At 47.8% G+C, this 26,696-nt stretch overlaps 1 pseudogene; it reads left to right on the top strand.

Moving 5' to 3' along the window:
• The first annotated feature begins 15,903 nt into the window (after window positions 1–15,903).
• Window positions 15,904–24,752, top strand: LOC131093343 (serine/threonine-protein kinase PAK 3-like; annotated as a pseudogene).
• The last annotated feature ends 1,944 nt before the right edge of the window (window positions 24,753–26,696 follow it).

Consider the following 26,696-nt stretch of genomic DNA (forward strand, 5'->3'; position numbering starts at 1 on the left):
ATGAGCTCAGGCTGGCATTTGAGCTTCATGGGAACAAGCAGAATGAAGAGCTCACAGTGGAGATGAAATTTGCCTGTGCCTGGCTCCTCCTATGAAACCCCCAGAAGTCCAGATGAAGCAAACATCTTCTCCCAAGAAGCTAGGAAACCTCAGAGTCCTGAGCACCTGCACTTAGCCTGGAAGGGCCTGGAGGCAGCTCTAAAAGCTCAGGTGAGGCAGCACTGAGGTCCTGGTACAAGAGCGCTGTGTAGCAGTGAGGGAAGGAAAAGGGAAGCAAAGGGAAGGCTGGGTCACTATTGGTCTTTGGGTGTGTTTCCCTTGGCAGCAACTGTACTTCTGTCAGGGAAAACAAAAGCTCCCTGAATTTTTAAAACTGAACATCACGGACAAAGACTCTCCAACTAGTCAAAGTTAGAAGGTGGTATGTTCATTACACTGGCGGGTGGCACAGGAGAGGGTCATTCCTGAAATGCATGACCGCTGACCGGGCTCGGCTCGGCTCAGCACAGCACAGCAGGATCCAGCAGGACAGGGAAGGGCAAGACAGGCAGGGAAGGGCAGGGCAGGGCACTGGGAGCAGTGACAGGCTCTGTCCCCACGCTGCATCCCATGCCTGGGTCACCATCGGGGACAGAGAGGAAGGACATTGCTCTGTCTTGGCTGCAAAAAGGATGAAAAGGGGAAGTTAGAAAACATTCATTTGATCTCCTTTTCAGCAGACTAGCTGGTTTTATCTCACCATGTCTGCCTGTCTTTGGCAGAGTCGGCCCATTTCTCATTATTTGGAGTCAGCTACATTAGCAGGAAGGGGCAGCAATTTTGTCAGCATTGATATCAAAGCTGAAGTGCTGCCCCATGGATGGATGTTGCTTTCTTCATGGGATTTCTGGCCTAGAGTTGTAGCAAACTCACACTGGTGTCTTCCCAAGAAGTGTTGCCTTTTTCTTTCCTCAGGAATCACTTCTTTTTCTTCCCCCCAATCTGGGGACAGCTCCAATGCAAATGCCTCCTGCAGCCAACTCTTGTCACTGTAGACTGACAAAGGAGATCTTGCAGTGGAGAGAGACTCCCTAGAGCTGCTGTGGAGAGCTGAATGGGGAAGCTTTGTCCCTTAGTCCTGAAGTCTTGTTGGGGGGTTGCTCGTTCTCTGGGGGACAGACACCAGCGATGTTTATTCAAGCCTTGCAGGTTCATTCCTGTAAAGAAAGAAAGTATACGGACGCCAGGTAGAGAAACAAGATATACAGGAGAGAGACAGGGAAAAGGAGAGGGGTAATAGAGAAAGGAGCCCTCTGGAGGCAGAGATCAACCTTCATGGAGGTAATGATCGATGCTCAGTTTATTGCAAATCTCAGGGTACATTTATATGCTAATGCAGGGTTCAGCAACGGGAGAATACATATAAGTGGTTACAAAGTGTTATGTGTAGGACAAAGAGCTAACATATCTTTGGTCATGTACAGAGATTGGCAAAAGTGTCAGCAGAACATTCTGCCCCATATCTTCTCTTCACATCCTTAGAACATCTTGCTTCACATCTCTTTTCCTGGGGTACATCTTGGCAAAATTCTTTATATTGTTTGCACAAGGGCAGCATGCTTCTGCTATAAGGCACACATGCAGGGTTGTGCAGCTTGCTTCTATCCAGTGTCTGCTCAAAATTCTCTCTACATTCCTGAGCTTCCTGACACACCACAGAGACTTTGGGATTGTTGTTTTGGCAAACAAATTTCAGTCTGGGAACTTTTTGAAATGCTTCAGTTATTCGTTTTTTTTACATTTCTGCAGATATATTGTCATCATCTATTCCTTTCAGAGAATCTTTTCCTATTTTTGGGGGGATTCCTTTTGTTTCCCTCCCAGATCAGGCCAATTGCCAGGGCTCCTTCCCAAAGTGAGGCGCAGCCCATGGCCTCCACTCTCCAGCTGGAAAAGAAGGAAGCACAGAGTTTGCTGATGTGGGAGAGGAGCTTCTCTTTCCTGCCTGCTTTCCCTTTGGGACAGGTTGGTGTGTGCACATTTGATAAAGGCAGGTTTAAACTCTAAAGCAGCTGTGTTTCAAACTGCTCCCTTCTCCAGCTCTTCTGTGGGTATCCTTGGACAAAAGGCCTCTTGGTGGGAGCTACCAGTGGCAGGTTAAGGAAGGAGGTTGATATTTCAGGATTGTGAATGCTGAAAGCAGCTGGTTTCTGGAGGTGTCCAGAGCTGGGAGTGGCTCCTTTTCTCACCTGCCTGCAGAAAAGGAAGTTGCAAAGTAGGAATTTCATTTGTGGAGATGGCCATCAGGGGTGTTTGCCAAGAGATGGGCTGGCAGAGAGGCAGGTCTCATGCTAAACTGGCTGTGTGTTTGTTTTGATGGTGGAGAGGGTCAGGGATGCAGACACAGACACCAGCTGAGGGAACAGTGTAATTTACTGTAATGCAAAAGTGCAAAAAAGAGTCAGGAAAGGATAAGCTAAGCAATGCACCTCAGCTTTATTGCAAAAGGGTGCCTCTGGTGATTAAGGAAGATCCATCACCAGGTACCCCAATGGTTTCCCCTTCATGCAGAGCTGCACATCAGCTGGGGGAAGCTGTCCCAGCCAAGCCCTGCAGAGCCATGGCCGGGAACCGGGAAATCCTGCGGTGCCTCCACCTTTGGCGGCCACGAGGCTCCCGAGTGCGCTGTGAGAGTAGCCCGGCTCCGAGAGTGCTGGACGAGCAATGTGCCAGAGCTTCTGCTGGGGCACAGCTGGTGTCATTCTCCTCTTGGTTTTCTCCCCGAGCCTGCCCAGGGCTCAAGGAGGAACCAAGGCCAGGTGTGGCCTTGTCCATTTTCCTCATGCAGAAAGGTGAAGACGTGTTTCACCAGTGAATGGATGCAACAATCCATTTGATAATAAAACTTGGTTAAGGAGCAGGTACATAGAACATTGGGTTGGGAAGGTGATCTAGAGGGCAACTTTGGCTCAGATCCTGTTGTTGAGGCTTCAGTCAGGGTCTGTTCAGGCCTTAGTCCTTCAGTATTTTGTGGTGCAAATCACACCTGTGCAGAGCTGGAAACAAACAAGTCTGTCTTTAGCACATTTGAGACAGGAACAGGATTAGCCCTGCAAGGCCAGGCTGGGGCCAAGAGCAGAAGGCCAGCACCCTGCTTTGCCCACAGGCAGCCCTGCAGAGCAAGCAGCCACTCCTGCCCAGGGGCTGAGGTGCCCGAAGCCGCCTCCCCGCTGTGCAGCTCTGCAGAGCCCGCGGGGTGCAGGGTCCTGGGCAGCCAGGGCAGCCCGGCCGCCTTGGAGCACAAGGAGTGGCCCAGAGAGAAGCTGCTGCCCTTTGCTTTGGAACTGTTCCTCAGAGTCTTGTCAATAATCCACAATGTCTGATGTGTTTTCCTTTCGTCTCCCAAGTTTACACAGCTTTCTGAGAAAACTGACTGATGTAGCTGCTGCTGCTGGTGGTGGTGCTTTTGTCTGCAGGTGAGGGCAGGTGATTTGGACCAAGGACCGAGTCCATTGTTAACACCCCAGATTTGCCAAGTCAAGAAAACCATTCACAACTGGGCTACCACTGCTGAGCAGTTTTCCTAGGTTTTGGAAAGCTACCACCTTAAGAAACCCAACAGATTTTCCTCCAGGAGGACACCAGCAGTAGCATGATGCCAATGTTTTCCACCCCTTTTCTGTGTCTTTTTTAGAGTTCCTCATTGCCCAGCAGGAATGAAATTACCTGTGATATTGTGATTTGAGATCTCTGTGTTGTTCGTTGCCACATGAGTGTTCATGACAAGCTGGACACCCCACTTGTGGCTCTGTTGAGTTAAATTTATCCCAATTCTGTGCAAACAGCAGCCCCAAGATGCTGAGAAAAGCAAGCACAGTGGGTGGGTGTGCATGCACACATCCGGGGTCTGACTGCTAAGTGGGCAGAAGGTTTTGCACTGTTGTAAATCTTCATACTCCCAAGCTGGAGGAATTTATCAAATCTATATGAATTGAAAAGATATAAATCAATATGAAATAAAAAAAAATTCAAAACGTATGAAATAATTCATAATTATTTCTCATATACGTCATTTAACACCTATATACTAGTGCCGGCCAGGGGTCTCTGTACAAATCACGAACAGGACGGGGCTGCTGAGGAACTGCCTCAAGCTGTTTGTTTTCCAGCATGAGTCTCATTGCATGGTTATGACAATGGGAAGATGCCAGCAGCTCACATCCCTGGCAGCAGATAAAGAACTTAATGTTATAACTTACTTTAAGTAAGTTTTTTGACCAATCACACAAAGCAGAAGCATATTGACAGTAGTTCTATCCAACCACTATAAGCACTTGTACCTTTGGGTAAAACAATGCTTGATTATTTTGAATACAATATCTGCTTGTAAACCTTAAAAGGCAATGCACAGAGCTCCATTATTAAGCTTAGAAGTTCTAATATCTTGCTAGAGATACTTTTTGGTAGCTTAGGGAGTTATTCTAGCCAAGCGTTAATACACAGACCATTGTTCTATTTGCCCTTACTTTTCTACTTCTTATATAAGTTTTCTGCTGACAAATCTTATGGCTGCTGCTTAGCTCTAATTGCAGTTCTGCTCTCTCTGGGGCCTGCCTTTTGCAGCTTTCCCAAACCCCTTTGATCTGAAGGATTCCCACAATTCCCCCTCTTGGTAGAAGTAAAAAGAAACCTTTGTAACCGTGTTGTTTATTAACTACCTTGCATTTCACAGCTTTACTAGAGTATACCTGCTTATTACTTGCTTAAAGCATCCTTTTTGCTCGCATTAAGCCTTGCTATATTCCAAGACAGCAATTTTAATGCTGTGAAAGTCCAGTCAGTGCAAAGCGCATAAGTCATGTCTGACAGCAATCACAAGTCATTGTTCCAAAAAAGTCTTGTCTGTTCCAAGGTCTTAATTCAAAACATTCCTCCATGTCTATACCTTCATCCACCATCTGTGTGAGATTTCAAGAACACTCTGTGAATCCATTTCCTACCTCTCTCTCTTGTGTGATTAAAACTTCTTTGATAGTTTTGTCCATCATTTATCACACAGACCGACGTATGCAAGGTATTACTACTAGTATCATTACCAAAACACCCAATACATATAGAGACCCATTCTACAAAGTTCCTATAGCCGAGGTTCAAAGCTTCATTCTTGGAACAAATCATCTAACCATGACCCACCATCTTCTTTAATTGGAGCTGTCAAATCTTTCAGCTTTTTTACTCCTTTGTGGATGGATTCAGCATGATCTGACAGGTTCATGCAACACAATCCTTCAAATTCCTCACAACAATGCCCATGTGCCTGTAAAAGAAAATCATTTGCTGCTCTGTTCTGTAAGGTTGCATGTCTGACAGCACTAACATCAGTCATCATGTCACTAATTGCAATGGAAGTAGCACGATCTTCTTTATAAGCCAACACCCCAATCGGTATAATGGTTTCAATGCTCTGAACAAGTGCTAAAAGATTTGCTTGAGAACTGAAATAGATGGGGAAGCTTTTGCCAAAAAGAAACTGAACAGGAACATGGAGCTCGATCAAATTATATACTGGCACTTGTTGGTTTTGCTTGCTTGCTTTTGCATGCATATATGCATGTAGATCAACCAAAAATGAATGTTTGCCTTGCTTTAGCCAAGACAGCAGTCTCAGACACCATATGTTTGACCAATTTGAGCCCAGACAAATCCTTTGCCACCCGTCTGGTCCGTGTGCCTGTGCCAGCCAAGGAGTAACCAATACCCAATCATGACATATATTGGTGTGAGGCTGCCAACGAGACCAGTTCCATAACCAGCTGACATCACTGGGCCCCTGATCTTCTTAAAGAACCTTGTGATCCTCAAGAATTGGAATTCTTGGTTCATTGGTGATGGAATTTTGTGCTGAGTTTCAGTACCAGGGAGATCCACAGTTAAATGTTACTCCCCATCATCCTGAGGACAGATACTCAAGTTTGTGGTGCAATTGTAATACCCCAGTTCCCCCTAAGGGTGAAACTGCTGATAATGGACATCACGCTTTTGCTGAAAGAGTTCTATGATACAAACCATTTTCACAGTCCAAAAATCAACATCAAACTCAAGATTTGTGGTTTCACAGGTTGAACAGGGAACGTCTGGCACGAACCGTAGCTTCTCCATGCGGCTCAGGTCTGCGTGCTCATTTCCCTGCTGGTGGAATTGTCAGTGTGCTCTTGTATATGAGACAGTTTCACATCCTTCACGGGGACCCACTTAAGTCCAGCACCTGTGCAAATACAAGCATACCCTTTGCCCCAAGTGATTAGTGGAAATGGTCATTCAATTTGTCCTAACTCAAAATTCCTAATCAAAATGGAAGGATTTTCTTTCCATTTTTCCTGTGTGCTGTTTGAAAAGTGCCTAAAAATTGGAGGATTAGGTCCTGCAAATGAGCTGTTCAAAACATAAAGACATATAAAGCTTTGCTCAACCTCATCTGGGGTGTTGCTTGGGCCACTCCCCCTTTTGTTGATCTAGAATGGCTTTTAGAGTGTGATGCATCCTTTCAACAATTGCCTGACCTGTGTGGGAATAGGGAAATCCAAAATGTGGTGAACACCCCAGTCCATCAAAAATGTGACCAATTTTTGAGCTGTGTATGTGGGGCCATTTGTCAGTTTTCAGCTCGTGGTGGATCAGTTTGGCAAGCTCTGGGCCCAGTGACACTGACAAGGACAAAAGCAAAAGACGAGAGGCGCTCTCTCTTCCTGGGACCAAAGTCCCACAGCTTTAATGGAGAACAGCTCCAGGAGAGAAAGGGAGTGTCCAGGAGAGGAAAGAGGATGTCCAGGGGAGGAAAGAGAGTGTCCACCTTGTGGCAGGAGATTTTAAACCCTGGGGGAAGGGGGCAGTAGAAAGGAACTACCATAGTTTAACATAATAAATCACCACACTGCAGTTTTCTGCATAAATTGCTGCACATGTTGCAAACAAAATCCTAAAATCTCCCCAAACACAACCGTGCAGTCCCAAATGACCACAGTGTGGGAGAAAAACCACTCAACCACCCTGTATACCCAAGCACCAGATGCACCAGGGAGTACCAAACCCTGCAATTACAAAGTCCACACACAAGCTCACCGGGAAAGGAATATCGCTTTATGAGGGGACAGAGTGCTCACTTTTCTCAACACAACACACACCATCCACCACATCATCTTCCTCAAACATTCACACACTGAAAACACAGCCACAATTACAACACACAGGAAAAACAGCAGCAATAAAACAGGATTTGCTCAATTCACCCCCAGAATTGCTAGCAGGTCCTTATTGACACAGCAAATCCTTTCTGCCAACAGCCAGACCCAAACCCAAACTGCACAGGCGTATGTTGTGCACAGGATATCTCTGTGTGACTTGTGAACAGCCCTTCCCCTGCATACGCCTTACGGGTTACTTTATACAGAGTTAAAGGTTCCTTTCTCCACAGTCTCAGCAGTCTTGTCTGTCCCCCACGAGGAATAGCCGAGAGCGGAGGTGCCTCCAGGAAAGGAATGTCCTGGCAGCGCCCAGAGATTTCCAGAGCCCGGATGTTCTTGCTGGAGCAGAGAAGCGTTCCTGCCGCAGTCAGCAAATGAGGTGTGGAATAGAACTCCCCACAGTTAAAGGTAGAAGGTGGTGTGTTTATTACAGCGCCAGGCACATGAGGAGTTGTCTCCTGAAGACATGTGTGAAGAAGCACTGTCTCTCTACTGATCTAAAAAAATCTTACATATTCATATAATTCCCAAAACAACTAATACATATTCATCAGGTAACCCCACCTACCCCCTTTGTATTCAAATGTATTATAACTGAGTCTAAAGTTCCTTCACATTTGCAGATTCTTTCACATCACATGGGTAGGTGGGTTTTAAAGTGGGGAATGGTCTCCTTCTGATGAAGGCCAAGATGTCTTGCTCAATTTGATCTCTTTCCTTATGATCTGTTGGCAGGCTTTCGCACCCCTTGGCTATAGCTGAAGTTTTGGGGCCCAGGTGCAGGCTACGGTCCTCTTCTTTGTCACAAAGAAATCCGCATCCCATCCTGCTTCTTTAAACATAGTAAAGACAGGCAAGTGATATATTACCCTAGCCTTAACTACCTTATCTGCTAAAAATTAACTATCCCCTATTATTTCTACTCTTCTTGCTATACTCTTTCCCCCTAACTAAATCTTGCTAAAATTTTAACTCTTCCAGTTCTTTTAAATCCTGGATTCATTGGCCTCATCTCACACACCAGCCATGTGTGAGCCAATGCTGTAACTGGGAAATTCCACTCCTGAGCAGGAGATCCCAGGCCTGGTTCTGAGCTGGAAGGGTGAGAAGGATGAGATGCACGTGGTTTTGCTCCAGGGGATGTCCTGAAAGTGCATTGCCTACCTGCCCCTGCTGCTGAGCATCACACTCCACCTCCTTCTCCTGCTCAGCAAATTTTTAGGAATCCAGGGCTTGGTATGTATTATTTGCTAGTGCAACAAATAGAATGAATTTGCTTTGTAAGCCCAGTTTTGTCCTGGGTTATTTTGTGCATGGGTCTGTCTCCTCCTGAACCTGTGTCAAAGACCAGCAGGGACCTACAGGACACTCCTATTCTCATGTCAGTAAATTCGGAGAAGTGATTTAAGTGCCAATAAGTATCAATCAGTAAATCAAATAATTTGGGGGAATGTGATGATGGTCACAAAGGTTGCAGGATGAAGAGAGAGGTGAGAATGTTGACCTCATGTTCAGAAGGCTTGATTTATTATTTTATGATATATATTACATTATAACTATACTAAAAGAAATAGAAGGAAAAGTTGAAAGAAGGCTAGCTAAGCTAAGAATATAAAAGGCATGAATACCAAAGGTCTGTCTCCTGGCAGAGAGTGAGACCCAGCTCTGCCATGAGTGGTCAGTAAATCCAAACATCCACAGGAGACCAATCATGCATCCACCTGTTACATTCCACAGCAGTAGATAACCATTGTTTACACTTTGTTGCTGAAACTTCTCAGCTTCAGCAGGAAAAATCCTAACGAAAGGATTTTAATGAAAAGATGTCTGTGATAGGGGAATATTTAGCCTGTGAGTTTCAGCAAAGTATTGAATATGTCTTAGATCGATGGACACAAACTAGTAAGTGAGATTGCTGGGTGTGCACGTGTTAGGGAAGTGATTCCCCACACACCCAGTGCTGAGATCAAGGATTGCCTCTCTTCTAACCCTGAGCTGGCAGCAGGAATTGGGCCCTGCTTGGTAGCTTTCATTTTGAAGACTTCTGTTGAGCAGGTAAGAATGGTGAAAATGAAATCTTTTCCAGCTGTTTTCTTTTGGTTTACCAGTTTGAGGGTTAAAATTGTGTGCTGCAGGTGTGCTGGGTGTGTGCAGAGCAGTGCAGCCCCAGAAACCCCTTGGCTTGCCCACAGGTTGTCATGCCTTGTTGCCAGGTGTGCCCAGCTGTGGCAGGAGAAGGAGCCCGCAGCGCAGTGGGCACTGTGCCCTGCCCAGCCGGGGCTCTCTGGCACAGAGCAGCAGCAGCGCCAGCACCGTTCAACCCGCTCCTGCCTTGGCTTCCCCTGGCACACAGAAGCCTCTGGAAATCAGCACCGCCAGTGGCGTTCCCAGCTTGGAGCAGCTGCTGCTGGCGGGCAGATGCTGCCAGTTTGACTGCTGCCAAAGGGGAAGAGAGGCAGAGATGTACACGCACCGGAGCCCTGGGCATGTCCAATAAAGGTGCAAATGTGTGGGGAGATTTGTTAGGAAGCATTTCAGCTGTGATGCCAACAGTGGCTTCTCTCCTGGTTCTGTGTGTTCTGGACAAGTAATGCAATGGTTGGCTCTGACAATTAAGAAGCAGATGTTATGTGGATGTTCAAATGAGTAGTGATTATATTGTAATATATCCTCCCATAGTCCTCTTTCCCGTCCCCCTTGTAACAGCCTGGGTAGTCAGGGCATTTGGGGAGGGCTGGCTTGTGACCAGCAGGCAGGGTGTAACAGTAAAAGTCGGGATGCAGGAAAGTAATCTCCACCAATGGACAGCAGAGAAAGAGTTGACTGACAAAACTTTTGGAGGGGCTGAGGGTATAAAAGGCAGAGCATCCTTTTTGCAGATGAGCACATGGCTGCTAATCACAGAGACTCCCAATGATGCGACTTTTCCTTATTCAGTCCTTTGTTAAGGTTTACTAAACCTTTAAAATTTTAAAAGTGAGAGTCATTTCTCACACGTGCAAAGCTGTGGGCCATTATCTTGGTCTGGTTTCCTTTGCTTGTGTCCCATCTGAGTGCTCAGTTGGGGTACAGGCTGTAGGTGCTTGGGGCACTCCTGGAGTTCCTCTTGGATCCCCTGAACAAGAGGGTTTGGCCCATGAGGGGAATTTTTGGTGCTTTGTGACAGATGAGAATTTCCCAGGCTCTTTTGTGTTTTCTGTAGCGAAGGTTGGTTATTGCTTTGCAATAACCAACACAGAGCTGTCCCTTTGTGATGTCAGGGCATGGTTGCCACGTCGTCATAGTGGCATCAGAAGGTTGCCTTGGTGCATGGAAGGCCTGAGTGTCAGAGCAGCCCTAGGCCTTGCTCAGATCAGGAGAACCTTCCTGGTCAAAGCATCTGTCAGTAGGCAGCTGCCCACTGACACGAGGCTTGTTTTTTTAGTGTTTAGAAAAATTGCAGAAATGCCAATAATTAACCATCTGGCCACTGCAGCTTTTGCTGCATATGGCATTACTTATTCCATTTATTATTTCACAAATTTTGCACATAAGTAGAGGCTTCCCTTCTGCTTAGGTTAGGGTGTATCTTAACCTGACTTTTGTATGTCTTCCTGCTCTTTCTTGGGGGCTGAGTTTCTGATTTTGAAACAGAAAGAGCATTAGGATGCCTCTGCTTTGGTAAAGCTCCTGTCAAGAGGTTCAGCTAAAAAGGGGGTGTCTGTAGGCACAGGGGCAGCATTTGCAGGGGAACCTGCAGGGCTTCCGTTCCCTGCACGGGAGAGTCTGTGGCAACAGAGTCTGTCATTTCCTCAGGTTGCTGGGAGAAGCAAGACACCTTTGAAAATGTAGACTGGCAGACCTTCTTTAAGGCTTTCCAAAAACTCTGCAGTTGTTCCCAGAATTCAGAGAAAGCTTCTTTCTTTTTAAATTTTGTCATGAAAAGATTTGACTAACTTGACATTTAAATGCTAAAATAGTTGTTCCCTTTGAAAGGAAGTGCTGCTGTGCTTTTCCACAATAGAACTGCGCCACCTCTGGGGGATTTTGGGGAAGCTTTTCTGGGCAACGGTTTCCTGCAAGTTAATCAGAATTAGTGCATGACACTGAGTGAAAAAAAAAAAAAGAGTACCTGAAGGAGAAGATTTCAGAAGCTGTCTTATGTGTTTGGTAGAACAGGAGCATTGAGTGTTAAAAACACTTTGCATTTGCTTGATCATATTTGTATTCATTTCCTGGCTAAACTGGCTGCAGTGTAGGCACAACCAAGAATATTGTACTGATCTTTTGCTGGCTGTGTGAATGAGATGTGTCTCCTGGAGGGATGTTGTGAAATGGGAAATCATCTCTGTTTGGGTTGACTTGTTCTGTGGGATTCAGCAGCCCAGGCAGTTTTCTGACAGCATCTGGTTCATTTTCCCTTCCCACTACAGGACACCTGAAGCGTGTATTCAGCAGTGCTGAAGATCCTGAGATGAGTGAGAAAGGAACATTTCATGTTCCTGGTGTTTAAGACTTGTAGAGCAAGCTGAGAGCTTGGCCAGTAGCAGTAGACTGTAGAGGGCCAGCTAGGAAGGCCGAAAGCAAAACCATATTCATGCCTGTAACAAAAATACTAAAAGCAGAGATAGATATTTTTAAATTTCCTTCTCAGAGTTTGAAGAACTAAAAACCTAGTTTTGAAAAGAGAACGATGCTTGCAGACAGCAGATAGGGAAAATTTAATGAAGAGCAATTTCCTGTACAGTTGAATTAGATCATTTTAATTTAAAGAGAGGGACTTAGAATCCTATTCCTATCAAACTTTATGATATCTACTTGGAACATGAGGTGGTAGAACACAAAGGCCATCTTGCAATGGTGCCTGCGGTATCTGGAGTGAAGTGGGCACCTTTGTGGCTGGGGAGCTGCGTGGGCCCAAAGGACGCAGGGCTGGCGGCCGTGAGCAGCTGAAGAGGAGGCAGCGTGGGGCCAGGGGGCCCAGAAGGCCAAGGGCACGGTGGCTGTGCCAGCAGCAGTGGGGCAGCAGGAGCAGGGCAGGGAGCGTGGCCCTGTGCTGGGGAGCGCTGCGGCCACAGCTGGAGTGCTGTGTGCAGCTGTGGGCCCTGGGAAGCAGAAAGTCATGGAGGGGCTGCAGCGTGGGCACAGAGGAACAGGGGAGTTGGGCAAGGGGTGCAGCACAAGGCCAGGGAGGAGGTGCTGAGGGAGCTTTAGCCTGGACAATGGGGGCTCATGAGGGACCTTCAGGCAGACTGCCATTGATCCCTGCCTTGGATCCATAGAGCCAATGCTCAGCACGAGGGCTGTTTCCCTGCCAGACATCCCTTCACTGCATCCAAGTGCTTTAGACACTGGTGTGGGTAACACTTTCATATTTTGTTGATTTGTTTGTTTGCTAGAAGGAGAAGCCTTGTGCAATTTCTCCTTCTCCAGGGAGCAAGGGAGCTTTTTTCTCAGTCTTTCTTACTCTTTTACAGCACTGGCAGAAATCCTGCCAGAATTTTAGTTTTCAAGGGGACAGTTCTGGACAATGCAGTATTTTTGCACAAGAACACATAGTTTGGGGCAGGGATGTTGGTGCAGAACGAGCTGTTCTGGTGCCAGACCAGCCAGTAGGGCTTGCCCATCCTTTTCAAGTTAACAGCTCCCGTGTCTTTTGGCAGCCCAGGCAATCAGTGTGTGTTGTGTTTGGGAACTGAGTAGGAAATCAATGCCCTTGCATTCCAGCTGGTGCTCAGAGATTAGAGGAGCTGGGAGGGGCTGGGCTGCATTTCTGATTCCAGCCACTTCAGCACCATCGGTGTGGGCGAGTCCAAGCGAAGAACTTGCCCGAGCACAGATGCACAAAGAGAGCCGTTCCCAGTGCAATGCTCTGGGTCTGATTGCATTCCATAAGGACCGACATGCTCCAGATTCCCCAAGAGTGTGGGTTACTGAAGCAACAGGAGAGCAAGTTCAGGATGGCTGCTGGTTGGGGCACTGCTGCCGAGTGCTGATGTATGTAGCGACAGAAAGGACAGGATTGATTCAGGGTGACCCCCACGTGGCGAAAAATGTGCTTTCACTCTATGATTTAGAAGTTTAAACAAATGCTTTATTAAGCTATGTTATATTACACCAGTACTATATTAAAACTATACTAAAGAGATGTTATACTAAAAACATACGAAAGAAAAACTCGTGACTGTCTCCACACAGCCTTTTATCTAATTATCTAATCAGTCTAAACAATTATCTCTAAAATCCAATTAACAAATCACTTTCAGTAAACAATCACTATAACACATTCTTCATGTACTAAAAAACAAGAACAGCAAGTAGAGATAATAATTGTTTTCTCTCCTTCTATGAGTTTCTCACTACCTTCCCTTAAAAAAAACCTAGGAGAGAGAATTATATCTCTCTCCATTCAAAGAATGTAAATTCTACAGCACAGTAAAGAGAGATGATAAAAGTGAGATCTGTCTATCTATCTATTTTAATCTTCCTGGCTCTGCTCCAAAGCAGTGGAAGATGCAAAGGCATCCCTTCAGGAGAGAAGTAGAGACAAGTTCCATTGACTGATCCTGAGCAGGCAGAGATGTTTCCCCCTCCAGAGATGGTTGTTTTTTCCCCTCATGTTTTCCTACTCCAGCCTTTTCTGACCTGAAGCCTTCATTTGTCCTTTAAATTTTTGCATGTCTTAAGGGAATGGACCTATCCCATGCTGTAGCTGGGGTCTGGTGACTCTGGTCATACATGCCATGCCATACATGGCACATGGTTTCCTTCACTGGCATCCCCAGGGCTGTGTGAGTGCATTCATTAATGGGGCCTTAAGAGAAACTCTGTTACTGCTGGTCAGAATTCTCCGTTGACAAAAGAGGGAGAAGAAACACCTTGGTCTTCCTCCATATACTGAGGTGGCCGTAGAGGTTCTCTGACTTCCATCAGAGATCTTTGCATGCATCCTTATCTCCTGAATGACCCGGTTTTCTAACAAGAGTGTGTATGTCAGGAAGGAGGAATGTTGGTGCAGGCCTGAAGAGAAGGTGAACTCCAGAAGTGTCTTTAACAAGGAGTGAGCTCACCCAGGAAGGCCCTGCAGAGCCAGGATGGAGCTGTGGGACAGGGCGGGGAGTCAGTCACTACTGAAAGACAAACAGGACACAGCAGAAGCAGAGGGAGGCCCTCACCAGACCCTTGAGAAATGCCACCCCTTCCCTGTCAGCTGCCTGAGAGGCTGCTGGAGCTTCAGTTCCAGATGGCCCCTGATTGTAGGGCCAGGGTCACTTTGGAATCTGTGCCTCCCCTCGGGCAGAGAAGGACCGAGGAGAGCAGCAGCACAGTGCTTTGGGAACGTGTGAGCCCAGCAGCCTGTGAGTCTTGGCCCACAAAGGGCATATGGGAAGTTGAAACCCATCTTCTCTTGCTTTCTGTGCAGGTGCTTCTAGAGAAAGAGCAGGAGCACACTGCCTCATCTGAGCTGCCATGCCAGACTCAGGGAGAGCTGTTCCCAGCCTGAGAGCAGGAAGAGCAGCTCAGGCAGCAGGTGGAAGAGCCACAGGAGAATGGCCAGGTAAGCCTGACTGGCCAGGGCACAGAGGGAAGGGCAGGGAGAGGGGCATAAACCAGAGCTCTTGGGACTGAGGAGGCCAGGAGTCCCACAGGCAATGGAAGCACAGAGCCTTGCAATCTGCAGAGATCAGCCCTGGGACAGGAGGTTTGCAATGGAGGCAGATGTGGGGAGGGAAGCAGAAAGAAGGGGCTGAATAAATGTGATTTTGAGGCTGCAAGAGGAAAAAAGCTGAGCCTGATGGCAGCTCTCAGTCCCTTGCTCTGCTTTTGTTAGTACAGAACATCAAGGCAGAGCCACAAGCAGAGCTGCCCGAAGCTCAGAGTGACATCATGGCAGTGAAGAGAAAGAACAAGGAAGACATGGGAAGAATTCAAGAGGAGAATCTCCATCAGCAGAGGGGCGATCATCAAAACCAGGTGAATGAAAGAGTGGCAGCCACTCCACTCATGAAATGTCCTCTCTTTTGTTTATTAGAGAACATGAAGGAACAGCTGGATGCAGAGCTTCAGACAGCTCACAGTATGATCAAGGCAAGGCATAAGCAGCTGGAGGAAGAAATGAAAATCATCAGAGAGAAACTTAATCGCTTCCGTCAGTCTCTGCAAAACCAAGTGAGTGAAAGAGGGATGCAGCCACTGCAGTCACCAATCTGGTGGTTTCTGCCCTTCTTGCCTTTCCAGTGCAGAGCAGCAGGGAGTGGGGCCATGCCTCTGAGTGCCATGCTGCTGTAGTGTGTGTATCACAGTCACTCTGAAGGACATTTCCCGGTGTGCTGAATCTCAACATCTGCCCTGGACAGTGAAACTTGTCCTTTGGCCTTTTGGCCAGCAGTCATCCAAATTGATTCCTGCTGGCCTGTTCCTGCTCTCCTTTTTTCTTGAGGTGTTTTTACAGTGGAACTTGGTGACCCAGATGGAGGATTGAAACAAGCTGTTGTATCTCCTGTCAATCTGTTCTTTGCCTTTCCTCACAGTCGATGACTCCTGGCTGACAGGGACAAGCTGTAGTGTCTGACTGCTTTGTTCTGTTTGACTTGAGGTGCAAGTGTTGACATTTCACCGGGCAGCCTGCGAAGACTTGCAGGGAATGTGTGGCAATGAAGAACCCCAAGTGAGGAGTGAGGCACAGGAACAGTGCCCACTAGAAATGCTCCAGGTCCAGCACATCATGGGCTCTGAACCTGCTGCTGCAGCAGCATCACCTCGAGGAAGGCCTTCTGTGAAACCTGGGAACTCAGGCTCGGGCACATCCCGGGAACAGGAGATTGAGGAGGAGTACCTGGAGCTGCTGGGTACGTTTGGGGTGTTTCTTATCTGAGGGACAGTGTGTTGTGTGCAGGTGTCAGCAGAGCTGTACCAAATGCTCCTCCTGAGCTCGGTGTCACAGGGCCATTTAGGACTCCCCAGAGGCAGTGCTGTGCTCCGAGGCAGCGAGAGAGCTCTGGGTGTTCCTGCTGCCTCTGAGGGCACCTGGGACTGGCTTGGGTTTGGCTGAGCTTCCCTCTCTGCTAAAGGCTGAAGCAGGGATTGTTCTTGGATCAGCAGAAGGCTGTGACCTAGCAAATGATCTAGGCAAGTCCTGTGTGCTAGTGGCCAAACTGAACAGAATTTTTAGCTTCCTCAATTCTCCTTAGACTCCGGACTTGCAACCAGTCATCACAGCAAAAAAACTTCACAGAAATGGACTGACTTTGGAGTTTTGTCTTTTTAGTTGGGGATTTTTTTTTGGGGGGGGTGGGGTGGGATTGCTTTTCTGTTGTTCATTTTTGGTGGGGGTTTTTTGTTGTGTTTTTCTCCATCCTGAAGGAGCCCTTCTACCCCACGTTTTACTGATGTCATTTTTATGACTGTTACTGTTACCACTACTACATCTGCAGTTTATTTTCATGAGAATGCTATATTTTTGTCAATAAGAGAATGCTATCTTTTTGTCAATAAGAACTACTTTGAAAGAACATCAGGTTACAGGACAAATAGAGAGCACAAGGTATTTTCCATGTGCCGCCAAAGGAAAAACAGAGACTTTGATAACAAACTTTATTTAATCTTCTAGTTTTATGCTTATCAAGATGTGTCCAGGAGACACATCCAAGTGGCGTGATCAGATAAAACTGTACTGCAGGCATTTCTCAGGAGAGAGCCTCCAGCCCAGCCATGGTATATCCCTCAGATCCATGGCACTTTTCCATACCTGATTCCCACTCTTTCCCATGATTGTTAGAATCCTACCCATTGGCCCAGGCCCTGCTCAGATCAGTCTCTAGGAAAACACATCAAGCCCTTTGTGATTCTGCAGCACAACCCAATGAATCTGCTTCTTGCCCGTAACAGCTGCCAGTGCTGTGCTCTCAGATAAGAGACCTGGTGGGGCTGAGACCAGAGCCCAGTGGATTCTGTCTGCCATCACCTGTTAGGACAAAAAGGGCACTGATCTGCGCCTCGGTGTGGCTGATCTCAAAGCCCATCCTGTTGTGTCCTGAATGGGGGTAACAGCTTGTCTGGGGCTCAGGCTCACTCTGGCTTCTTCCCATCAGTGCCTGTCAGTGCTCATGCTGGGGCTTTGCCAGCCTTGTTGTGGTCGCTGCCCTGTCCCTGAGGGCTGGAGGGACTGCAGAGGCTGGAGCCTTCCTTAGCTGGGAGAGGGGCATCTTTGAGCTCAGCCTGCTCACAAACAGGTCAGGGTCCTGATGCTGAAAGCCCCGTCAGGATCGGTTACAGCTGGAGCTGCTCTGGTTTACAAATGGGAAGGCATTCCTTTGGCAAACTGCTGAAAGGTGGGGAAGATGTCCTCCTCTCCTGGGATTGTATGTCCCTGTGCTTTGTTTCCTGTCAAGAGAACTCTTCAAAAGACTGTACAAATCAGTCTCTGTGCTGGCCACCTGTGCTGCAGGGCTGTCTGCCTGGTTGTGGTTGTTGTTACCCAGCTGACCACAAAGGGCTCAGAGCTCCAGGTGCTGGGGCTGCCTTTTGTATCTCCTGGAGGCTGGGATCTCTGCTTTAAAGTCAGCATCTTGCATTTTGTTTCCCTCAGGGAGAATGGTGAACACCACTGAAAATGCCCTGATGAAATACACGCATCTGAATTATATTGGCAGCGGGTGAGTCCAACAGCAGTTACTCCTGCACAACCGTGGGCCAGGTGTTTTTGGGGTGGAATGTCTATCCAGCGTGAAGTCAGGACAGCTGCAAAGATGATCACACACTGGGGATAGATCGTCCCATCTCTCAATGCTGCTCAGAATTTGTGAGTGGGCTCAGAAGGCATTGTCAGAGATGCCTTGCTACCGAGGTCTTGCCTGCATCAAGGAACAGGACCTGGAAGGTCTCCTTGTCTCTCAAGTGTGGGACAGCTCTGTGTTAATTTCTTTAGCATGTTTTGTGTGTCTCAAAATCATACTGGCACACTAATGAAAAGAGAAGAAACTTGCTTGTCTGAAAGAGCAACCTATGCCCTATCAAAGCTGTGAGATAACAGTTCCCAGGAACAATTCTTTCCCCTGGTTTGAAGAGGGAAACACTCTGTGGTCAGGATAGGAACCACACTGTTTAGACAGTGAAACCCAAGAGGAAAGACTAAACTCCCTTTAGAAATTGGACCCCAGTGCTTCAGGAACAGGCCCAGTGCCCATGCACTTGAGAGGAAAATGCATCATCTCCCTTCTGGCAGAGCCCTCCTGCATCCTGCAGGTTTTGACACTTCCAGCAGAGATCTCCTGTGTGGGCTGGCTTTCACTGCAAGATCTAAACAGCTTCTCCTTTCTCTGCTTCTGTTTTTTTTCTAGGACTTTTGGAGATGTTTACAGAGCACTCGACAGTGCCACAGGAGGAGAGGTAAATGTCACCAGCCCCTGCAGACTCTGCTGCACTCGAGGGCTTTCCCCTCTGGTGTGAGCTGTGGCTGGAGCTTTGGGCAGAGCTGTGCTGAAAAGGCACAAGAAGCACAGACTGGTGCCAGCCCACAGAACACATTTGGGACTTTGTCCTCCTCAGCTGCCGGAAGGAAGGCACGGAGGGCAGCGGTTCCTTTCAGAGAAGGACGCGCTCACTCGCTCTCCATTGCTAAAACAAAGGTGGTGCCTGCGAGCACCTCACTGCTCTTTGGGGCTACAGCTTCAGAGTCCTGAATTCTCATTTCTGGCTGCCAGCAAATCCATCTGAAAGTTACTGGTAGTTCCTTAGCCACCTGCAGTGCTGCACTTGGGAACTGCACGTAGGGAGAGATCTGCAAGGTGTCCTTGAAAGCCCTAAGCCCTGCCCATATCACAAGATGTATCCACAGAGTATTAAGGCATGGATTCCTTCTTCTGAGTCCCAAACAAAGCAGTGTGGTCAGAGGTTTGTGGGTGATAACTGAGACACCGTTGTTACCAAGTGGTCAAGGCAAAATGTCAGTGGCCCCACGTGTCCTGTAACTGGCTCCCAAGGGAGCAGAGAAATGGGCTGTTGGAATGTCAGTTCCTGATTACTGCAGTGCCTAATCACAAGGCAGTTTGGCACAGTTCAGCTGTGTCATTGCAAATTCACTCGCTCCACGTGCCTCGTGGTCTCGTGCCACCAACCCCTCAAGTTACTGATTTTCAATGTCATTTTAGGTGGCAATAAAAAAAATAAATCTTCAAGGAGTGAGGAGGAAGGAGCTAACCTTTAATGAAATAATGATCATGAAGAGGTATAGGAGTCCCAATGTTGTGAATTATTTAGACAGGTGAGAGGTCATGGTCTTATCCCATGGATGTGTGTTTACATAAAGCAAACATGAGAGGTTAAAAACCCACTTTGGTCAGTGGCAGCAAGTAAAGCTGTTAATTTATATTTATTCATATTTCTCTACTCATCTCCAATGGATGAGAAGAGAGTGCATCTTGTCTGCATGAGTCTTCCCTGGCACACCTAGTTTGATAATTACTCCAAAATTATTCAAAACCTGGATCAGCTGTATCTTCCTAACTCAATAGCCTCAAAGTTCACTGCCTCCACATTTATTTGGGATTGATCTTTTAAAGTTTCTTAAGTGCAGATGAACCATCCTAAAGTGGATTTCCCTTGGATTGTTGCCCCTCTTTGCCATTGCTATGCATGCCAGGAAGACTAGGTGCTTATTTCCAGAAACATCATGCCTGGCATGTTTTTTATCTGGGCTCTTTCTAAACTGCACTTTTCATTTGCTGCCCATCTAAGACATCTCTTTTTCACAGATGTGTCTTTCTCTATGAGACTGCACAGATTGCAAATAATGCACAGCCAAGAGGGAATGTCTATTCCTTTGATTCTGTCCTTGTCACAAAGGCATCTGGAAATAAGAAACCTGGAAGCAAAAAATCAACGTAGCCATGCATGTTCATCTCTACCCCCTTGTTTCCTTCTTTCAGCTACCTTCTGGGCGAGGAACTCTTGCTGGTTATAGAGTACATGGATGGAGGTGTCCTGAGCGACATTGTCAGCCAGACCTGCCTGTCTGAAGATGAGATGGCAGCCATCAGTCGGGAGGTCAGCAATCCCATCTGTGTTTCCAAGGGCTTGGGCAGGATTGTCTGGGAAACAGGGGCTCAGAACAGGAGAGGTTTTCTGTGCCGAGCTTTGTTTCTGTGTTGCTGGTATGCTATGGGCAAGTAAAAGCATCTCAAGTGAAAGGCCTGCCAGTGCCCCTGCACTCCCTGTACTCAGTGCCAGTACTCTTATCTCCTGCTGTTGTATTCTCGCTCTGTCTCTTGTATTTGTAGTTGCTGTTCTCCACCTTGCCTCTCTAAATGTTTGCCTGGAGTCTGTCTTCACTGCATTCCTTGCCTGTAAAAGCAAAGGTGCTGGTGGCAGGATTTGAAACAAACAGCAAAGAAAGAAGAGAGAGACTCGTTTCTCTCAGTGCTCAGCTAAAAAGGATAGGAGTGCAGCCAGAATGCTCTTTGCTTCTGAGCACATGCGCTGCAGCAGGAGTCATCCTGGCTGGTTGGCAGGGGACAGCCTACAACAGCAGGTGCTGTTGCTCTTTCAAAAGCTGACGTGCCTTTCCTCAGAAAGGTCCTGCTCTGCAAGTGTTGGAGCAGCAAGCTCTTCCTCTCAGTGGCCATGACTGTTCTGCCATTACTCCCCATTCCCCTGGAGAGGGAATCTTTTAGATTCTTTGTTTCCTTTCTTGTGTGATGAAATCACATCACTCATTTTTGCCCTTCTGTTTCTGTTTTCTCACTCAGTGCCTGCAAGGACTGGATTTTCTTCATGCAAACGATGTGATCCATTGAGACGTGAAGAGTGACAACATCCTTCTCAGAACGGACGGTTCTGTCAAGCTGGGTCAGTATATTCTTGGTCAGGTGCAGCGTTCCAGGGATGTGGGTGTGGGGCTGCTTGGCGTGACTGCCAGCTCCCCAAAAATGGTGCTGGTGGCAGTGCAGGGACCCCTGCTGCAAGCTGAGGGCACAGTTGCAACGTGCACAGAGGTAGAAGGAGCCACAAGCAGTCAAGAGTGGCCATGGTCTGTGTGGGTCCCTTCCAGAGGGAGGGAGTTACAAGTCTAAAGTTTCCAAAGAACAAAAGCCACTGCTAGAGGCAGTATAAAACATGGGGGGATTTTTAAAGTCGCCAATGCCAGGAGATTCAACAGAGCAATTTCAAACTTCTACTGGGGAATTCTTTTGCTTGCTTTCCTAATTGCACAGAATTCAGATAAAACTAGTATTTTGTTTTCTCCTCAGCTGATTTTGGCCTCGCTACTCAGCTCACCCCTGAGCAGAGCAGACGGTGCTCAGTAACCGGGACTCCTTGGTGGATGGCGCCTGAAGTGGTGACAGGTCAACCATATGGCCCCAAAGTGGACATATGGTCTTTTGGAATTGTGGGAATTGAAATGATAGAACAAGAACCTCTTTACTTGGGCGAAAGTTCTGGCACGGTAAGGAGCAAATACTCACTGATCCCACTGTCTTTCTCACCTGTCCCATGTCCTGTGTGCCACTGGACAAAATCCCATTGCCATCTGCTGGAACTACTTCCACCAAGGTCCCCTCCTACAAATGTCCCTGCAACACATCAGCATCTGCTGTACTTTTGGTTGCATCAGTGGGGGAACTCAAGCCTTACCACATGCAAACCAACTCCAAACAAACTTCATTCTCACTCAACCCTTTCCTTTGGGTTAGTGGTTCCAGTTCTTTTGTCTGTGTAGATGGCCTTAATAACAGGGGAAAAGCATCTTAAAAGTGTTGTTATCTTTCCAGAAATGAAAGAAGGAAACCCAAACCCAACAAAGTTTCTAAAACCGTGGTCTTTAGAGAGGAACCTAACCCTGTGTGCAGTTTCTTCTCACTGGAAAACATGGGCATGAGGGTGTAATGCACAGAGTCTCTTCTGCTTCTTGTGCAGTGCTGCTGAAACACTCAGTGACCGTGTTTCTCTCCTAGCCCAAGCAACATTCTGCACGTCACCAAGGCAGAGCCTGGTGATGCGGAGAGCCTGCCAAAACCTCCTGTTTCTTTCCTGGCACTTTCTGGCATGGGCCTACCATTAATGCATTGACTTGAGCAGCCAAATGACTAGAGGGTGTCCATAGGGATGGAACCTCTCCTTCTTCTGACCTAGACAATTTTTCTTTGGCTGCAAAAATGGGAAGCTGAAATTTTCAGACTGCTGAGAGACAGAGCTGCAAGTGGCTCCTGTGTGCCCAAGCAGGCATTTCCCAATACATTTGTGCAGGCATCTTAATGTGTCTGTGTTGAAGAGGAGATTGTAAATGTTTGTTTCCCTACCTGGGTATTAACTGATGGATTTCCTTTCTTTTCTTCCAATTCCCATTGTTTTCAAGAACAGCACAAAAAGCTTGATGAGTTTTGTTCTAGGGCACGTGCGCTTAAAGGACCAACAAGCACTGCAGAGATGCCTTTCATGTACTAACCCTTGAAATTAGTTGGTATAGCAAAGTCCCTCTTCCAAAAACCATCTCAAGCTGGCATGAATCCTCAGAGAAGCAAATGTCCTTTAGCTGATGTAGTTCCCACTAACTAGGTCAGACAATGAAATCAGCTGCCAAGGCAAGATCTGCAGGATGGTGGAAAAGCTGTGGCTGCATCAGGGTTTGGGTTTTTGGTTGGTAAAGGAAAGTCATCTCTGGGTCTGTGCCAGGGCAGAAACTGCCACTGAAGAACAGAGGTTAAACAAAGGGATCTGGGAGAGCCTTAGAGATGTGAAAGCAGGAGGTGGAGCCTGGTGTCTCCTTTCTCTCCAGGCTACATACCTGATAGCCACAGTAGGGACTCCACAGCTGCGGCAGCCCAAGCTCCTCTCGGCTTTGCTGCGTGACTTCCTGAGCTGCTGCCTGCAGACAGACGAGGAGCAGCGCTGGTCTGCCAAGGAGCTCCTGCAGGTAAAATGTGAAGGGGCTGCAGGTGAAACAGGCTCTGAGGGATGGGCTCCTCCTCCACTCAAGCCCAAGGCAGCAGATGATCCCCCTTCCTCCTCACCTCCACTCTTGCTGCTCTTCAAATGAAAATGGTGAAGAATCCTAGACTGGGCTGGGTGGCAGGGCCCTGCAAATGTCCTCTGGTGCAAGTGTCCTGCAATGAGCAGGGACATCTTTAAAGAGATCAGGTTGCTCAGAGCCCTTTGCCACCGGAGCCGGAATGGCTGCAGGGATGGGGCACCTACAAGCTCTTGGGGCAAGCTGTGCCAGTGTGGCACCATGCTCAAAGAAAACAAGTTCTTCCTTAGACCTACTCTGATTAGATGCCCTTAGTGTTTAAAAATATTTGTCCATATCCTATTGTAACTGGCCCTGTTAAAAAAGATGTCCCGCACTTTCTTCAAAGCCACTCTGAAGTCTTGGAAAGTGGCAATAAAGTCTCCCTGGGGCCTGTCCTTCACAAAACTGAATAACTCCAGCTCCCTCTGCATTTCCTGTGAGGAGAGGTGCTCTGTCCTCTGACTGTGTCTGTTGCCCTCTTTTGTGATTTGGTGGAGTATTCAGTTTTATCTAATGGCAAAAGAATTGAAGTAGAGCAATGCAGGGTACAGAGACATGAAATGGTGGTGGAGGAACCCAAGGAAGCCAGTCCCAGCCTAGGGGTCAGAGATTTGGCTGTGGGCAGGAGGGGCTGTGGGGGGCTCACTGTGAGCCTCTGAGGGGCCCTGGTTGGTTCCCCCCAGCCCACCCTCAGTGGTTTCTGCCATGCAAACAGGGACAGCTGGGAGGGACTTGTCCCAGCCCCATCTGCTGCCTGGCACGCTCAAGCAGACGGGAACTGTGCCAGGGTTACTGCCAGGTTGTGTGGCAGAGAGGGAACTGCAGGGCCCAGTGCCACTGGACTGGACCTGCTGGGAAGGAAGGTGCCATCCAGCACACGAGGGGCAGGGCATGGAAAGGCAGACACTGCTTTCTGTCCCTGTGGGAATCAGCACAGTGCCTGTCTTTCAAAGGCAGGGACCTATGTGAGTCATTGGAGTTTCCTGAAAGGAAGAAAACCCCGGGACAGAAAGCAGCATTTCTAGAGCGCTGGCAGGGCAAAAATCCCAGCATGATGAAGACATCACAATAAACAGATGAGTGGGATTCTGGGCCATGTTTGCCTGAGATGGCAAGGTCTTGCACATTGGGGATGACTGGGGAGAAGATGGTCCCATTGCTCCTCTTTCTGGGTCTTTCCAGAAACTTGATGTATCCTGATTGAGTCCCTGAAGCAATGAGCTTGGAAAGTAATGGTTCACTGTTCTTTGTTTGTTTGTTTGTTTTTTTTTTTCCAGTGGACAGCATCCATTTGTAACTTCAGCCAAGCCACCATTCATCCTGGCACAAGTCATCAACTCAGTGAAGAAGACGAATAACCCTAACCCTAAACTCTAAACCTAAAACCTTACCCTAACCTTAAATGCTAAAACAAACCCTATCCCTATCTCTATCCCTTACCCTTTCCCTTACCCTTTCCCTAACCCCAACCCTAAGCCTAAGCCAAAGCCTAAACCTAAACCCAAACCTGAACCTAAGTCTAAGCCTAAGCCTAAGCCTAAGCCTAAGCCTAACCCTAGGAGACGAGAACATAGCAATCATGTCAAGATGTTATCTCTGTTACCAGTTTAGAGTAGGATTGTAGAGTAGGGTTGCTAAAGAGATTTGTAGCATAGAATGATAGATTAGAGTTGTTATTAATAAAGTTTCTGAAACATCAACTCACTTGGAAGATTCTCCTCCTTCTGACCCCTTCAGAAAATTCAACATTTTTTTCTGAACTACCAATTGTTTTTTATTGGTACTAAGTCACACATATGGCTTTTTTTGTATGGTTTCATAAGTGAGGAGAGCTCTTCTTCATTCATCCTCTCCAGACCGCACTGCCTTTGGAATATGACCCACTGCCTGGTTATGGCACAGCTGTGGTATTTCTAGTTGAGGCAGAAAGGGCAATGGCATTTGAGGGCAAAACCAAAGGAAGAATGAGGCGGCCCAAACATCTTGTGCAGATGCAGGCCTTCAGCTGTGACTGGAGAGCAATGGGGTTCCTGCCACTTGGATTTGTATCCCTAAATGCAATAATCTCTTTGGCTGGAGGAGAGCCTTGCTCAAGTGAGAAAGCAGAAAGATCAGAGAGGGTGCTCGGGAAGGTCTCCTGTGGTGCAGAGCTGTCAGCACCTGTGAGGTGAGAGCAGGCCCGGCCTTGCCCGGGCTGGAGCCCCAGCAGAGCCCCGGCAGAGGCCGGAGCAGCCTGAGCCCCGGCAGAGGCAGGCTGGAAGGAGGCCCTTGGAGCTGCAAGAGGCAGCAGCCGGGCCCTGGGTGCCTCTTGCTGTGAGCAGGCAAATCCTCCGCTCTCAGAGCCCAGGTGGCAGCTGGCTGCTGCCGAGGGGAAGCGCAGCTGTGCTGGGCACAGCCCAGCCTGGGGGCCATGGCCATCTGGAGTGTGCCAAGGAGCAGAGAAAGGCCAAGGGCAGCTGCAGGCCGCTGGGCTGCCTGAGGATTCCTCCTCTTCTGCCGGCTGCCCTGCAACTCCTGGCAAAGGCCAGCAGTGTGTGCAGCACTCTGGGCACCGGGGCAGGGAGCCGGGCTGCTCGGCAGGCTGGAGCACAGGGCAGCTCCTTCAGGCCCGGCACTTGTGCCAGGGAAGCGAGGCCAGCGTGAGGCAGGGATAGCTTGGCAGGGCCCATCTGCAGGAGCCAGTGCCTCACGCAGCTCTGGGAGGAAGCGCCTGCAACCCTGCAGTTCTGCACTGAGCCAGAGCAAAGGTGTGAGATGCAGAGTGTTTGGCAGAAATATTCAGGCCCACCAGGCCAGCCTGCTTTGTGCTCTGTGGTGCACAGCAAGCGCTGTGCAATGCAGCTCTGAGCTGCTGGGAGAGAGGCAGTCGGGGATGTGCCTGAGGTGAGTCAAGGGCTTAGCTGAAAGTGTAATGAGGAAAATTGAAAAGTGCAGATGGGTGGAGAGCCCAGCTGGGAATAGAATTGGGATAGTAGAAGATTGCATATTTTAGTTAAGATTTTAAAATGAGGTAAGAAGCTAAGTTAGTAATACAGGTAGCAGAAATCATGTGCCTTAGTTAAAGAGTACCAAATATATTAGGAACATAAAGCTAGGAGTGACAGGGATAGAGGAAGCAATTGTGAAGAAGCTGAGACCATAGAAAGACCTTGCCTTAAGAATAATTGAACAGTTAGGAGAGGCTTGGACCATGAGCAGCAGGTCAAAAGGTCTTGCCAACTGGCCATGGGAGGAGAGTTCACCATGAGGAGGACTGCTTTCTTCCTCCCATACAACCACTCCCTCATTTCAAAATCCCACCAATCCAGTTAAGGGAATACAATTGTGCAGCTGTAATAGATATTCAGCTGATAAAAATGCGAAGCAGGCAGGTAATAATTATGTATTATGGGTCCTTAGAAACCTAATGTAAAACCTTTTCTGTAGAAATAGAGAGCAGGAGTCTGCAACTCCTTGCACGTGTCTTTGGAAACTAGTTCACATGTGACCAC

This window comes from Melospiza georgiana, chromosome 25 (assembly GCF_028018845.1).
Source record: "Melospiza georgiana isolate bMelGeo1 chromosome 25, bMelGeo1.pri, whole genome shotgun sequence".
NCBI lineage: Eukaryota > Metazoa > Chordata > Aves > Passeriformes > Passerellidae > Melospiza > Melospiza georgiana.